The sequence below is a fragment of the Buceros rhinoceros genome, unplaced genomic scaffold (genome assembly GCF_000710305.1).
Source record: "Buceros rhinoceros silvestris isolate BGI_N320 unplaced genomic scaffold, ASM71030v1 scaffold3590, whole genome shotgun sequence".
NCBI classification, from domain to species: Eukaryota; Metazoa; Chordata; class Aves; order Bucerotiformes; family Bucerotidae; genus Buceros; species Buceros rhinoceros.
The window spans coordinates 20,012-35,127 of NW_010388852.1; the positions used below are offsets into that span (position 1 = coordinate 20,012).

The 15,116-nt window shown below is 49.4% G+C and overlaps 1 protein-coding gene across 1 annotated transcript in view; it reads left to right on the forward strand.

Annotated features, from left to right (window-relative positions):
- Nucleotides 1-15,116, forward strand: part of RNF216 (ring finger protein 216) — a gene marked incomplete at its 5' end in the record, with an annotated part of 59,914 nt that overhangs the window by 13,892 nt on the left and 30,906 nt on the right. The window lies entirely within an intron of this gene.

Sequence of the window (15,116 nt, forward strand, 5' to 3'; positions counted from 1 at the left end):
TTTGATCTCTTCTGGGGTGTTGTGCATGAATGCTGGGAGGACAACTCACACTTCCCAGCAGCAGGTGAATAAATAATGTAGCTGCATGAAGCAGCAGTGAGAGTATTTGCTGGATCCTACTGGTGTTCTCTAAAACTGCGTGGCCAAACAGATGAATTTCAGGGCACTGTTGATAAAGACAGTGGTATTCCTTTCTTTCCTTGGAAGATGTTGGCTAAAAAAAGCTGATGGATGCCTTAGGTTGACATCTTACCTATACAGAAATGTTTTAGGTGAACAGGATCTGGGTGTTCTAAAGGCATAAAACCAAACTGTAATCCTTTATCAATGAAACTGCTGGAGAATGAGCTGAAACAACCTTACGTGCCATCCTTAAGAGAATTAGCATCCACATTTTTCTTTTATGCTGTCGTCTGAATACAAATTCAGTTGGAAGTCACAAAAAAATTGTGGGAAGAGCTCCCTGAAGTGTGGGCAGGGCAGAAGATCTTTGTCCTTCTCTCAAAGTTTGCTAATAGCCATAACAGGAGAACCATCGATGGGGGGATGGAGTGGGGAAAACTTGCTGCTTCTGCATCATCTGTTCTGGGGAAAAACAGAAGTGTAGAAATGTGTTTCCCAGTCTCCTGAGGGGATGCAGAGCCCCGTCTGGTGCCAGTGAGCCAAGTACAGGATCAGTGTTCAGCACTGAAGCTGAAGTCTTGCGTAACTTTAGCCACAACAATGAGTTCTCGTGCAATACTCAGGGAACCGCCTGTCCCCCAACAGAGATTTCTGCAAATCACTGAAATTCCTCTAGAAATTCCACCTTTTGCTTGTGGCTGCCACAGCTTTGGGTCCTCGTGTTGATGTTTCACCACCCTTTGCTGCTATTGAGAAATCCATAAGCAGTCAAGTTCTGTTGTCTGGAGGAGTTGAAGCTGCTGCATTCTGTGGTGACAATTGAACTTAGTGGCGGGGAAAGCTGCTTATCAAAGATGCACAGTTGTGCTTTAGATCTCTAATCTCCAGATAGCTTTTTCTAGCATTTACCTCTGGCATTTGGGAAGGAAAGGTAATTCTGATGGATTGTCCCAAGTGTGGTGAGCGAGGAGGTTCGCTTGTCACTAGGTGGCAATGTTGAATCACATTTCAATCACAATCTTTTTTCTTACTGTATTTGCAAAACCCGAGTTGTTTTCAAAAAGTACATGTCAGCAGCATAGAACAAAATGCAGCCTTGAAGAACGTGAACGCTTCAGTGTGCAAAATGAATTGAAGTTGCTTTTTTCCCTAAAATGTGTAATGCAGAACAGTAACTGTGGTAAGAAGGTCAGTGCTGAAATGTTCCTTTCCTTCTGGTTTGCTGTTTCATTTCCTTCCTAGCACACTGCCTGTCCCCCCTCCCTGGGGTTCCAGCATTCCAGTGGGCTGGATTTCTGGTTTCCTGGACAGCTTGTGTTGATTCATGAGCTGAAAATCTGCTGAGTAGCTTTGTGCTGCTCTTAGAAGTCTTGAACAACTTTAGGATTTGAAGTCGAGGGTGAGGAATTCGGAGAGCAGGATGTGGTGGTGCCTCACAGTGTCGGCTGCAGTGGTCCTCCATATCCCTGCTATCTTGCTCTCTCAGGAGTGAAGAATTTCAGTTAATGCTCTTCTTGCAGGAAACCGTTGCCCTTAGGGAGGAGAGAGCAATCTTGGGAGCTTTGCAGAGATTGGAAAGGATGCACTGGCTCTGCTAGCAGTGCCTCTGGCAGCCTCACTGCCAGATGACTGATCCTGGAAGGAGTCCCTCTCTGCTTGGAAGGACTGCACTTGCACAGCTGAACCTAGAGCGAGGGGAAGTGTGGAGAGGGAAAGGTCAAAATGTGCCTCTGCTGAAACCTCAAGGCTCTTCAGGGGTGGGGAGAGGAGGACCAGATGGTGGACCTGTTGTATTTCTGTGCTCCATCACCTGCATCCTTTGTCTTGCTTTGAGAGTTCATGTTGATACTGTCGGGCTTTCCTTTAAATCTTGCAGAGATCTTGCTTGATCCATGTTTGGGCCAGCTCTGGGTGTGTTGTAAAGTGATGGGAACCAGCTGGAAGCCTTCATTTTGGCTGAGTATCTGTATGCTGGGCTCAAGAAGAACAACTCTAGGCATGCCCAGGTCACTGCTTATGCATCTCACCGGCAGTTCCGTTAATTTGCACCTTGCAGGGACCAAGATGTGGCTAATTGGAACCTGAGCAATGGGCAGAGCTACTGGTCACCTTCCGTGCCTGGACGGCTGCACGGGGAGCATGTAGATGAGCCTGCACCATCTGCCAGGGCCACTGTGGCTCCAGCTGTGGGGTGTGAAGTTTGCCTCCTGGTGAGGTGGCCAGGGCTTGAATCTTAATATGAGGAGCTGCAGGGCGGAGGAAAAGCTTAATTAGCTAAGGAAAAATACCATCCAAGCCACCCTATGGATGTATTCTGTGTGTGCTCAGTCTGCAGAGAGACAGCTTTTGCTTGGACCTGCCTGAGTTTTGAGGTTTTGCTCTCTGGTTGCTGACCAAGTGTGGAGCCAGGCTTCCTGGTGACAGGAGGACTTGCCAGCCTGCTTGGTCAACCTCCATCTTATTGAGCACAGGGGTCCCTGTGTGAAAGCGCCACTTGAATTTCTCATCTCTAATGATGCGTGTTCCAAAGCTGGCAATTCTGGTACAGCTAGGAGAGGCGTGTATTGCTTGTGGACTCGTGCAGCACTGGGGAGTGAGTGAGCACTTCTTTGCGTTGGGGGAAGCACTGTCTCCCACCAGAAAAGGAAGTTCATCCTTTCTGCCCTGCCTCCCTCCTCCCCAGACTGTTGAAGACAAGGCTTTTGTTCCCAGGCTGCTTGCTGCTGTCCCCAGCGCCCTGTTGCGGGTGGGGGAGATCGTCTCCCCTCTTTGCAGTCTCAGCACAAAGCACTGCAGGGCTTTCAGCCAGCGAAGAGACAGGGAGGTGAAAGCTGCTGTTGCCATGGAAATAATACATGCATGGAGCAGCCATATCCCTCCAGCGCTGGAGAGCTCAAAACACTCATTTCATAGCCAGGCCACATTGCAGAGACTTACATTTCCAAGACTTTTCCTTAAAACTCCTTTATGTAGCTTAATGTTGCCACATTATTGTCCGGAGTTGTTGTCTGCCTTGGTGCTGGCTGGAGGTGAAGAGGTGATGGCACACGGCTGCGTGGTGCCAAATCATGTTGCCCTCAGCCTGGGCAGCTGCCCTCCTTGTCCAGGGCTCCTTTGTGCACCCTGTTAATGAGGCTGTGTTTGGGGAGAGGGTTTGGCTGCTGGGCCTCCGAACTGTTGCACTGGAAAAATGAGCTTTGATGTGCCTGTGTCAGATGGATAAAATCTCCACTCTTGCCTTTTTGTCTTCAGGTTAGGCTCTCTGGCCACAGCAGTGCTTTTAATTTGCAGGACTGAGATTTGTTGTTTTAGGGGACTTCTTTTTAAGCTGCCAGAATGTCTCAGGGCTGATTACAAGGTGCTGGCTGGGAACAGATGCACCCAGCTGCTTTTAACCTTCATTTTCTGTTGGAAGCGAGACAGGTTTAAGCTTGTGCAGAGCTCTGCCTAGCAAGCTGTGTCCAAACATGGCTTCTCTTAGCAGGGTGCTAACGCCGCGACCACAACCGATGCTAATAAGCGTAAGTTGCCCTGTATGGTTTGCAGCAGCTCTGACGTGAGTGGCCTCGCTAAAATCCATTGCTGTGGGATCAACAAGGCTTAAAAGTTACAGAAGGAGCTGAGGGATGTACTGCACTGCCTGAGATCCTGTACCTGGTACGGTCGTGGGCAGCTGCTTCCGAGTCAGAGTAGGGAACAAGGCAGCCCCAGCCACCTCCCATCCAGTTACAAGTGTTTTATAGGGTGCAAGGGGAAATGTTGGTGTGATCAAGGTCCCAGCAACAGAGGATGTGTTTGGGATGACACAGCCTTCCAAGGATGTCATCCGACACATACCACAGCGCCCGTTCTGGGCTAGAGGCTGGCCCATTGCTGCCCTGTCTGACTCCAGATGTGCTGTGGTCTTAAGCTGAAACTACGTGAAGATTTAGGGTGCATGTGCAACATGGAAAAAAAAATTGTTCTGGTTGGAGAAATTGAGCTTGTCCAAAATGCCTCAGAGTAGGATGTGCAGATGAGGAATTACTTAATTCTCCTTGTTTTGCAACATGTTTTCCCAGCTGTTGAAGGCTGCTGTGTCATTCAGCTTCCTGAGAGCAGCGCAAATATTTTGATGGTCCTGTGGCCCCCTCTCATTCTCTGTCTTGTTCCTGTTCTCTGTATGCTTTTCCCCAAGTCTGTTTATTTGGATTTGATTGTCACTTAATGCTTGGCCCCCCAGCTTTAGTGGACAGCGGGGCCAAAGGTGGCACTTGCTGATGGCAGACCCCTGCAAGTTCTTTCTGGTGGCAATGACCTCAAGGCCCAACTCCTGCATTTAAAGCCCCATCCTCCTGTGTCTGTGGGAACGCAGCTTAGCAGAACTTCTTAAGATGAGGAAGAAAGGGAAATGGGATGGGGAAGACCGTGCTGTGTGTCTTACTGGGAGTCTGGAAATGAAGTGCTCATGCCTGCGTATGCTTTTGCCCATCTCCCACTTGTCCAGGCCGGCAGGCTGTCCAGGTCTAAGCCATCTTTTCAGGACTCTGCCATCTTCCTCCTCAGCACTTCATCCTTGAAACCTCTGGCTCCGGAGCTCTCTGCTTTCTCCTCCAGCTCAGTGCCTTCACTGCACCCTTTTTAAATGAGCGGTGCACATGGGAACACACTCCACTCCGTTACTGCCAAAACCACAACAAATGGCAAGTTTCCGTCTGTCATCTCGGCTTGGCTCTGAGGCGCTCCACGGCTGGGCAGGCGATTTTCATTTTTCTTCCATAAAAGGACATTGAGACTCGTCTGCAGCAGCGGTGCTCTGTGCTGCAGGCAGGGCAAGCAGCGATGCTATCGACAGCAGCGCCGGTGATTTCCGTATCACTCCTCTAAGGGATGGGCAGGAGGGAGGGACCAAGGGCAAAGGTGGGGTTGAGGTGATTGTAGGAGGCAGGTAACGCCCCGGTCGATTTTATTGCCAAGTTCTAGAGGAAGATAAGTAACAGGAGAGTGCTCCTGCTACAACAAAGCCTTAAAAGTACAGTCCTGTGTAGGAGGAACCTAAACCACGTGGTTTGTGCCATCAAGACATGTAGGGTTAAAGCTGTATGGGGAATGCTGAGAGTCAGGAGATCTTCTCATCCCCAGCTTTATGCTGGGCAAGCTACTTATCTTTTAGTGGGGGGCTACAAGGGAAAGCCACCTGCCAGAGCTCTCCTTGCTTCCCTGGAAGCTGGACAGTGCATGCCCACAGCTTGCTCCCTGGCTGAGAGGGAGCATCTAGGAAAGCCAGGGACCAGGAGTGAGTTGTTCCCTCTGGAGGTGCTCCTATAGCTTGATTTTTGGTGTCTGATTGGTCTTGGCTGGGAGCAGTTACAAGACTTGAGTGGTGCCAGCAGTAGTTTCCAGAGACGAGGCACAGTGATCAGCCCCAGATCACTCCTTGCCTTGTCTATGTACCTGCCACCCTTCCTGGGGACATGCAGGAAGGGGCTGTGGGAGCTCTGAGAATATCTCACCGGGAAAGAGGGTAACAGTGGGCTGGGTTCATTGCTGCAGTGGGATGGAGAGCCTCCATCAGTGGGAGCTCAGGTGCTGCCTCTTTTACAAGGTCAAGTCTATTTATGCAGTGGTATGTGGAAATGCTTCACTTGATAAATGAGTCTGACAGAGGAGAGGGCGAAGCCCAGCCTGGAAATGGACCTGAAGAAAGAGGTCAGTTTAAATGGGGTATCGGCCTCTTACAGGGGAGGGAAAAAAAAAAGCTGCTGAAAGCAGGAACTCAAACTAGTCTTGTTAAAAATAGACCATGTAAGTCAGTGCAATTTCAAGCAACAAAGCTTACTCCTGTGCTTGCTTTCTGCCTTATATAGCAATATCCATTCAGGGAAAAGGCAATTCTCCTGCTGTTTACTGACCAGTGAATAGCTCTTTGTCAGGTTCCTAAGAGGTGGCAGCACTATCTTCCCTGAGTAGCTTTGTCCTTTGCCGAGGAAAGGTCTGATGGTAACAAGCTGAACACCACTTTGTGTGGGGTTGGAAACTTGAGCCCCAGCAGTCTTGTTTCACCTCTCCCTGAGCACAGCCTGCCACCAGTTAGGCAAAGGAGTCACTGGGAGCAGCTGCAAACCCGTGGTGGTCAGTGCAGATGTGCGATGACGGTGTCTGAGAGAAGCTGGTGGACTCCACCGGAGGCTGGATAAGAGCACCCCAGGCGGGTGGTTCTGGCATGTGAAAGGTCCTTGTGACAAGTTGCTGGAGTGGTCCTCTAGCCACACTGCTGGGGCTGGGAGGGTTGTAGCTGTGCTGAGGGTGGAGCAGAGGCTGAGACCTACTGCAGGCTGAGCTGAGCTGTAAGCTTTGCCTTTTCCTCCTTGGGTCCCTTTGAAAGGGAGAGGGAGGAGATGTGTCCTTCCATTTCTCCCAGGGAACAAGATGGGGGTAACGTATCATGATCACCTGAACATCAGGGAGAACCCCACTCTCTGTACGGACCAGAGTGCTCAGTTTGCTTGATTTGTTCCATTTTAAACAGTGAAGTAACTTTGCCTCTGTCACTTGTCTGACCTCGCAACAGGTAGCGATGGCACCCAGCTCCCTGTGGGAGCTCAGTACAGGAACCCTCCACGGCAGCAGGGGTGAGGTGAAGATTAAATCTCTGCCCGGTGCTACTTGAATTTGCAGAGCATTGGAGCAGGGTTATTGTTTCGCTGCTGCAGTGGAAATGGAGGCTGGAGAGGATGGAAAAAGGCTGTTCCCAAACCAAATTAAAAACATTGTTCTGGCCTTACTCAAGAAGCTCCAGCTTCCCTCGCTTTGTTTCGCTGCTGCAGTGGAAATGGAGGCTGGAGAGGATGGAAAAAGGCTGTTCCCAAGCCAAATTAAAAACATTGTTCTGGCCTTACTCAAGAAGCTCCATCTTCCCTCGCTTTCCTCCCCCTCACATTCCTGTCGTAGTAATCACTGATCTCTAACCTCAGCTTCATCTGCCACAGCCAGCCACTTAAAAAATGCTCTTAACCCCCGACTCTTTGCGTACACCTCACCCCGCTGTACCTTAGCGCTGTCACTGGAGGGGCTTGAGTCATCAGTGGAGGTTTTGAACAGGATTGTGTCAGGGCAGCTGACGACTGGCTCCTCCGGGCCAGAGCGCCGAGATGGCCTAACCTGGCCTGCATAGCACCAGGAGGTGTTTTGCTTCTCCTTTCTGTTTGCACATAAACAGATTTCAGCAAATGACACAGTCACCAGACTTCCTGAGCTAACACAGGGCTGCTGCAGACCATGTCCATTTTGGAGGCTGTCAGTAGAGTTTGTTTCCTAATTTGGTCACAGCATGCTCAGGGCTGGCCCTCTTTCCTTTCTTCTTTTTTTTTTCTTTATGAAAACACCCGTCCTTTTATATCACTGTCGTGGAGGGGAAGCTGTTTGTGTTGGAGAACCTCTAGCTCCTCTCACTTCCTCCCTGCCGAGGAAGTGATACTTGAAAGGTCGCTTTGACAAAGCAATGCAGTTCTGGAGCTGATCCTTCCAGTTGTGGGGGGTTTTCCCCTCCTTTGCCGCTTGTTGGTGAGCTCAGCTCAATGACCTTGCTGGTTTTTTATCCCTTCTGGGTGGTCACCTGTGCCCTCCCCACTGGAGGACTGTGGAGCAGTTCTCTGAAGGGATGGAGAGAGCTGTGCTGCAGTTAAATAATAACATTGATAACTGATACATTGGAATTTATATTACAAGAGGGAGAGATGTGTGTGACGTCGGCTAATGGAAAGAGCGCGTGCTTTGTTTTGTTTCGTACCTCACCACTAACAAGGGGCTTGGTGCCATGTAGGAAGCTGTAAATGCCAAACATGGAGAGAAGGAAGTGTAGCTGGTCGGCTCGATGAAATGACCTTTAAAACTTAGTTCACATGTCTTGTAAATCCGGAAAATAAGGGGCCACCAGCCCCTGGACCAGAGTGAGCCCCAAACAAGCTATCTTCCTGGTGTGCAGGAGGCAGTTCAACCCTTCCACTGTCCATGTGAGTTTTCATTCAGCAACAGAAACAGCCGAGGAATCGACACTAAACCGTAGGTTCCTTTATCACTTTTGTTTCTGTGCTGGACTTGGCAGGAAAAGAGATTAAAAAAAACCACCAAACCAGTTTCTAGGTGGGGCAGTTGAGGATGCAGCTCCAGCAGCTTTATTCAGTGCTATGAGGAGGCTCGTGTGCCTGCTGTGGTGGTGAAGCTATTGCCGTTGAGGGACTTGCTACCCGTGCTGGAAAAGACTCCCTGGGCTGGGAAGCACAGCAAGATGCTGGATTATCCGCTCTAGTCCAGCACTATTTTGGCTCAGAGCACACGTCGTAAACAGCTTCAGCAGAGCCTCAGGTTATGGTGCCCCAGGAGCAGCTTATTACTGGTGTTCAAGGTTTGGTGTAGATGGGCAGGTACGGGCTGGTCTCTGCAGAAGTTCCTCTGGAGAGAGGAAACTCCAGCGTGTCATGTGTCAGATGCCAGGTTACCACTGACCTCTGAAACTTGAGTAATAGAGAAACATGGAGTGGTGAGGCAGCAAGTTTAGAGGCAGAAAGGAAGGTGAAACTGAAATTTTCTTCTAATTTACTAAAAATCAACTCTGTGTCATTCTTATTTGCGTATTATCTTCTAATTAGCCATGACTGACACACCACTTCCACCTGAAAGGAATGGTCTGTTTTGAAGTGTAAGGTTTATAATCTCACTAGGCCAGCATTTCTCCTCTCCTCCCTTCCCTTTCAATGCCCCCCAAAATGCATTCTCTTATTGCTTTTAACCTTCACAGCTCTTTTCTTCTGCTTGCTCTCTGTTACTACTCTTGCATTATTAATGGGACTATAGCAATCCAGCCAGAACACTGACATTACTAATTACTACTTGCAGCAGAGGAATGAGGAGCAAGATAGAAACTGGGTCAGGAAATGTTGTCATCCTAAACTGATAGCGTCAGAACGGGGGAGCAGAGCTCTGTACGAGCAGGTTTGCATTGCAGCTGGCCTCCTGCCCCCGGCAGTGAACCTGTGCGCGTTCACCGTGCACGTCCTCCTCACTTATTTGCTCCATGCAGGTGGGGAGACCCTCTCGCACCCCACAGAAGGTTAATGGACCTGTGCTTTCCAGGAGTGGAGGAATGGGGTGGTACGTTGTGTTCTGCCTGGCAGCACTTCAAGCATCACAAAATTCATGTGCTCTTCATCGCTGGTGCGGTAGTAGGAAGCACCTTCCCTTGTTGATGTCAAAGACTGAGGAAACATCAGTGGCTGCCTGTATTTCTGCGTGCAGTGAGAGCCTGTCATGCTCGATGTGCTCAAACAGTCCTTGGTAGTTCCAAGGGCATCCTACAGCAGCAAAGAGCTCTCCTTGCTCTGTGTCAGAAGGCAATATGGCTGCTGTGAAATCAGAACGAGATCGTTATTTTGGGGATGCCACAATTAACCTGTGAGTCGCTGGCTGCTGTAAGCAGAAGGAATTGCCTGTGTCTGGTTAATGGGGCTGTGCCTCTTCACTCGGTTGGGCAGAGCATCTGCCTGGGGACCGGGCATCCTTTGGAGGCCTCGCGTGGCCAGTTGTGCTGCGGCATTCGCTCACTCCTTGAGCGAAGGGCAAGTGTGAAGAGGGAAGTGTCGTTTACTGTGAAATGCATCAGCGCTTATGGTGAGCAACAGATAAAGCGATGTCTTTAAAGGCACGCGCTCTCCTCTGACTTAGTTAAAACAGCTGAAATACGCAGGTCAGCAGTAAAACACAGATAGAAGGTTGATCAGCGTGTGCTGGGAGAAGACTGGAGTCCCTCTCCCAAAAAGATGCTTTCAAAGAAACAAGACAAACCGAGGTCTGATGTCTCCCAGAGGTATCAATTTGCTTGCTGGTGACAGGGTACGAGAGCACGTCTCTGGGTGAGATGGTCGGCTCAAGGTGGCAGGAATCTCTTGGCGACAGGGGGAAGGTTTCTTCCCTCCCTGTGCTGCTGGTCCCAGTACACGTGATCTCCTGCGCGTGCATCAGCTGGGTGCTGCTGCTTTGGGATGACTGGGAGGAAGGATCAAAGCACTTTGTGCTCAGTCGCTGCGAGGCGGTGGCACATCCAGATAAACTGGTGACTTCATTTATATTCTGGACAAAGGTGGGGGGCTGGCCCAGGAGCAGCGTGACTCCCTCGCAAGTCAGATGGTAACTTGCCCAAAGCGAGCCGGGTGTTTAGGCTGGGCAGACTCGACAATATCCCCTTTCAAAGATGATCCTTTAGGCTGCCCTAGTCTCACACCGCCTTTGGCGCCTGCTCGAGCCTTTTGTAAGGAAGAGCACTATTTAAAAGAGAGGCTGGCTGTTCTAATCTCTTCTCCGTGGCCTGAAAAGTCTACCCTGCTCTAGCTAACCACCCTTATTTCTCTAACTGACCATAACGAGTGTAGGGCTCTGAAATCATGGCTCATGTTCTATCTGTGCTGGGGGGGAGCTGCCTGTTAAAGTGAGCCCAAAGCAGAGCTTTGCTAGTGCATCTCAGGGTGTTGGAGGGGGAGCAGATGTTCCTGTGAGGTGGCAATAACTTCTACCATGTATTTAATAAAGCCATTGTGATGCTGGACAGATCTGGAGTTTAAAACCACAGTATTCTCTTTTTTTTTTTTTTTTAAAGCAAGAACTTATTTGCCATTAAAACTGAGTTACCGCAAACTTGGACTTGGCTCCATCTCTGTATTCTTTTTTTTTTTTTTTTTTTAAAGCAAGTACTGATTTGCCATTAAAACTGAGCATTGTCAGTAAGGCAAATGCTTTTGCTGTCCAAAATTTCCTGTGCACGTATTTAATTAAAAGGCAACAGGGTTAATGAAGCTTTGAGTGCATAAGGCCTAATTCCCTGAATTTAATTTTCTTTAATTGCTCCAGAGATTCAAATTCCCAGCTGTGGTTGTCCCCTAACATGTGAATTAAGGAACTGGAAAGGGACAATTTGAATTGTCTCATTCAGTGCCGACTTCTTCCTCTTCTACTGTTTTTTCATCAAGCTCTGTAAAAGGGCAAAAATCTAAAGTGCAGCAAATCCATGAACCAGCAAAATTATCAGCAATGGGAGCAGCCAGTTGTGTTCCTGACTTTGTTAGAGTAAAAACCTACGACCCTTGCTGAATGTCCCCATATGTGGCACACTCTGTCTCCATTTGTGACAGATGCTGTCAAATATTCCAAGGCTACTGTAGGTTTTTATGTGTCCTCATGGGCTTGTTAGCAACTGCAGCCTTGACTAGATGGCTAATAGAAAAGAAAGCTTCCAGCAGGAACCGGAGGTGTTGGGGGTTAATTTAATGCACATCAAACCCTGGAACAAGAGGAGCAACAAGTGTTTTTTAGAGGTTTGCCTTCTGGAGGTCCTAGCTGTCACAAATCCTTGGGAAAAGAGGTAGTAGCGTCCGCTTGATCTGGTGGAGGCTTGCCATACCCATCCCACACGTGGTACTCGTAGATGAGCATCCCAGCGTGAACAGATATTTCAGAGCTGTCAGGTTTTCCCAGTAAGAAGCTGGTAGCTGCTGGTAAGCTGTGGGGTACAAGCTTACCAGCACAGCTGGGGTGCATTTGGGCTGCTGGGGGGGTTGTTTTGGGAGAATTTTGCTTTCAGATAGGTATCCGGTCCCTCCTCATTGCTGTGGGAAGAGCTGCCCTGTAGCTACCCCTGCCCTGGTCATGGAGCCAGAGGGAGCAAGGGTGGATTTGACACCCGGCACCCTGGAGATATGTGTTGGGAGAGGTGGCACAGAGAGAGGGACCCTCCACGTGTGAGCTCTGACCTGCATTTGTCAGCCATACTCACTGAATCTCTGCCTGAACAGATGAATCTGTGAAACTATTTGGTTTAGAAAAAAGAATTATTTTCTGGCATTCTTTAATCCTTCCTTATTTCCAGTCAGCCTGCTCATCTTCAGCTGGAGTCAGCAGAAACACACCTTGCGCTTCTGCCCTGAAGGAAACCACTTTCTCTACTACTGCGTAACACCTCCCCTGCACCTTGATGGTTTGAGCAACCTCTGCCCTCTCACATAACTAATGGCCAGGTCGTGGGGTCGGGAGGTCCAGGGCCTGGCCCGTGTGTGGCTACTCCTCTCGCCGTAGTCCTGGGGAGCAGAGGTGATGCTTAAGTGATCTCCGTGCTGCTACCAGTGTAAACAGAGCAGATGTTTCCCCGAGTCGGAGGAGCATTAATGGAATGTGTCGGCCCCGGCTGATGTAAAACATCGCTGCAAGTTTTGGGGATGAGGTCAGCGGTACTGAAAGCTGATGGGAGTTTAATGTCGAGGCTGCCTCTCTGAGCAGAGGGGTCAACCGAGAAAGCTGTGCCTAATGGAGGCATCAGCATGCTTGTCATAAATCAGTGCCAGAATCCTGGAGGGGCATAGCTGCCACTGGACCTGCAGCCAGCAACGCTTCTGTAACCACCCACTAGCTTAGCTTAACTTAGCGTTAGTGTTTGACCGCAGAGGCTGAAAATGAAGGGTTTGGGGAAAGCTTTACCTCCGTGTGCTGGGAAAGCCCTGCCTGCCTCACCGCCTTGCCCTGGCGCGTTTGGGGTCCTGTGGCTGCAGCATCATTTGGGGAATGGCAGGAGGGCAGCTGGGATCGTGATTTAAACAAGTTCTCCTTCTGGTGGAAGGAGATGGATTGTGTTTCTGCCACGAGGTTGCTAGGAGGTCCCAAGGCGTCCAGGAAAGCGTCAAGAGGCAGGAGGCAGAGCAGGCTTGGCGCTGCTTAGAGATCATATGGTTTCTTTGAAAACAAACAAATCTCGTAAAAAGTAAAGAGCAGCATTTTTCTAGACAATGAGAAGTCAGTTTGTTCTCCAGACCAACCAACGTGTTTCCTGCAAAGCTGGACACTGTAACATACCATTTGCCAGCGAGATAAGATGGTTGTATTTGTTCAGTGATTTATCCCCTGTGAAGCTAATCTGGAAGAATGCTTTATTGCTCTATTTATTTTTTCAAAAGAAGCTTCTTTGACCTCATTTTTTTGTGTTGGGAGCATGCATGCCTTTAAGCTAAATCTCAAAGCCTGGTCCAAATCGGGGTCTGTCTTCAGGGTTGCTGCTTAAAACACAATGTCCCTGGGCCCTTAGTGGCAGAGACGCCATTCAGAAGCCCGGAGGTGAACAGCCTCTCCCCAAGGCCTTTTCCATATTGAAAAGCTTTGCCGTAAAATCCAGCCTCATAGAAACCAGCAAAGCTAGTCTGCAGCTAGAAGGGGTTTTTTTGTTGATGGGGTTTTTTTTTCCACTTTCTGAGTCTTCCTTAAAGGGCAGAGGTTAAAACAGAGCAGATGCTCTTGGATGGTGTTTCTGCTCTGCTAAGAGGCAGTTGTTGTAAGAGGCCTGGCCTTGGCTCCTGCCACACAAAGTGAGGATGCTACCTCCTGTTTGCAAGCGGATGTCAGGCTTAATAAAAAACAACATGAAGGAGCCAGATGATCCCCCCGAGTGGGCCAAAAGAGGAGGATCAGGGGTCTTACTGCATTATCTCCATCCTAAAGTTTGTGTATGCCATTCTCCATGTAAGTAGAACTGAAGGTGCCCCCTTATGGCACGTTGTCCCCAAACAAGAGAAGGGATTGGAGCTCTGGGAGTGGCCTGCGAAGTGAGGGATGGAGCTCTCGGGTAGCTGGAAGCCATGCCAGTTTATCTGCTTGCTGGTAGCATGCTGCTATATTTAGTTTCTCTCGGCCTTCCAGAAGGAACACATTGAACCTTTCTAGATACGGAGATGGGCACAACACCAGCCTGCTCAGAACAACAGCTTGCCAGCTGCTCGGCTTTGTAGCTGGTGTTTCAGCCTTGGTTCTCGCCCTTCCCGTGTCTGGGGTAAAGCACAATTGCGGGGGGTATGCAAACAAGGGTTGGTTTTGTAGCTGTTCTGCTGGGGTGGTTCTTAAGAGAAGCTGGGGTTTGGAGTGTTTTGTTAGCTTGTGGCTTTAACCCTTCCTTTGTGGTGTATTTCAGGTGTGCGGAGTAAAGAACAGGCATTTTGCAGGAGCTGTTAGGTGACTTTTCCAGTTCTGAAGCACAAGCAAGCACACAGGTGCTTTCAGAGGCCAATTTCTTTAACTGTAAGAAATCCCTGTCTTGAACAATTGAGACCTACCCATGTAATTCAACGAAGCATTTTTTTCTCCCTGGAAGTTTACTCTGGTTGCAGCTGTTGTACAAGCTATAGATTTGTGTCAGAAAACCATGACTTCAGACCACTGGGATTTTTGTGGGTGGGTGAAGGTGATAACAGATTAATGAGCTTTGCTGAGTATCTCCATCTGCCAGACTAAACCCTGAGAGATAGGAGACTTAACCCAGCTGTCTTGAGCTGGTCCTCTAAAATAAAGCACCCTTTGCCCAGTCAAAGCTGACCGCTGGTCTAAAAAACCAAGCATTGTCCTTTTGAGAGGCAGTGCCTGTACAGGTAATTATATTTACTTTCCTTTTCCTGATCCACACGCGGTGGTGAACTTGGAACGTGCAAATGAGGAAAAGCGATGCTCACATGGAGGAATGCGGGTCATCCCCTCAGGACTGGGTACAGGCCCCTGGTACTGGCCAAACACGTGGATCAGGTTCCTTGTCTGAAATTTGAACTCTTACTTACTGCTGTGACATGTGCAACTGCCTTCCTCATACTTTACCTCCCTGAGCAGGTAGGGTGTAGAATGGGTGTTCTCAGTCCCGGTGCGGGCAGCTCGTACCAGCAGAAGGTGCCGGGCAGGCGATGGCTGTGCGTGGCCGTACCTGTACAAGCGTACGTGCTTTCTCTGATGGCGCTTGGCTCAAACCCTGGCTGCTGCGAGGGGCAGCCTTAAAGCAGCTGTGAGCAGAGCCGGGGTGAGGAGTGAGATGACCTGACCAGGGGAAAGCTGCGGTGTGTTATAGCTGTGGCTGTTGCCTTCTCTGTTCCCTCCTGTGAGCTCTGAGAGTTAAATGGGAGTGAAGTAGCTGCTGAATGAGACACGTTACCCTCTGCCTGCATCCT